The sequence below is a fragment of the Orycteropus afer genome, unplaced genomic scaffold (genome assembly GCF_000298275.1).
Source record: "Orycteropus afer afer isolate SDZICR_OR568_19922 unplaced genomic scaffold, OryAfe1.0 scaffold00452, whole genome shotgun sequence".
Lineage (NCBI taxonomy): Eukaryota > Metazoa > Chordata > Mammalia > Tubulidentata > Orycteropodidae > Orycteropus > Orycteropus afer.
Window position 1 is genome coordinate 2195866 of NW_006922039.1, and position 1704 is coordinate 2197569.

Genomic DNA, 1704 nt, shown 5'->3' on the forward strand with positions numbered 1-1704 from the left:
TTAATTGTGATTTGGGTGGAAGTTTACAGGGCAAATTCACTTTCCATACAGCAGCTCACATACACTTCATCTCATGACATTGACTACATTTTCCTACAATGCAATAGCTCCCCTTCAATTCCTCCCCATAGTTACCTTTCCCTTGTATCCTTTCCTCCCATGCACTCCTGCCCCCCAAGCTGTCTCCCTGTGCATACACAGCCCTTCCATTCTCTCATGATTGATCTCTCCAAGGAGTCTATCTACCTATTATAAATGTTCAACTCATATGCCTGTCTTTTGTTTGATTGAAAGGCACAGGAGTGAGCTCAATTCCAGATCTAAAGGGCAACTAGGGGCCATAGAATATGGACATTTTTATAGCACATACAAATACGTGTGTAAGAATATCATCTGCCAAACCTATGTATGGTCATGGATATATTCCCATTTGCCTACCCATACCTGACATTCTTGCCTGTCTACCTATGGATCCACCCATAGAATAGTGTTAACTATTACTGGTAATGCAATATTGTGTATGTAATAGTATTTATCTTTACTGTCTGTTCTGCTTGTGGACCTTGCCATGTCTTCCTTTTCCTTGATATTGTACTGGTCACATACTTTTGTTATATTGCCTTTCCTTTTACCCAAATCAGCATGTGTCTTTTAATTAGTCAGCAAATTTCCCTTCTCTCACCTCCCATTCCTGGTAACCAACAAAGATACTCTTCCTTCCCTGTGTAAATTTTTCTTTGGCTTTTTATTATAATGGACTTATATGATATTTGTCCTTTTGTGCTTGGCTTACTTCACTCAGCATAATGTTATCCAAGTTCTTCCATGTTATGAATTGTTTCATATATTTTTCATTATTCTTTAATATTGCATAGTATTCTGTTGTATGTACATACCATAGTTTGGTTGTCCAGTCATCTGCTGATGGGCACTTAGATTGTTTCCATCTCTTTGGTATTGTAAACAATACTGTGATGAACATAGATGTGCGTACATGTACCTGTGTCCTGGCTCTCACCTCTTTAGGTTATATTCCTAACAGTGGGATTGCTAGGTCAAATGGTATTTCTATTTCCAACCTTTTAAGGAAGCACCATACTGTTTTCCATAGTGGCTGTACCATTTTATAGTCCCACCAGCAGTGTACGAGAGTTCCAATCTCTCCACACCCTTAGCAGCATATATTGTTGTCTATATTGACACTTGAAAAATGTGCAGCAACTTACAACTCTTTTAATTGCTTACATCAACAGATCATTCTACAACTAGTGAATATATCAAGGAATTTATTAAATAATGAATAACTATAGACAATCTCTGTGGGAGAAAGATATGACAGTTTTCTTCTGTAAAGATTGGCCTTGGAAACCATATGGAATAGTTCCACTCTGTCCTGCAGGATGGCTATGCGTTGGAATGAACTCAGTGGCAATGGGTTTGATTGTGTGTGTGTGTGTGTGTAGATAGTGTGACTTACCAAGACTTCTGCAATTTCTTAGTTTACATATTATTGAGTGTTAAATATTCTCAAGAGAGAGTGGAATAGATGTGACAATATTTGATGAGAAATTTTCCTTTCTGTTTTAATCAATAATTTTAGTAATTTTGGTCCAAATTCTACTTGGCACATACTCTTGGTCCAGCATTTGTTTTTCTCTATGATATATTAGAAAAATTTTAGGTTATGTTTTTTAAAAATTTCTT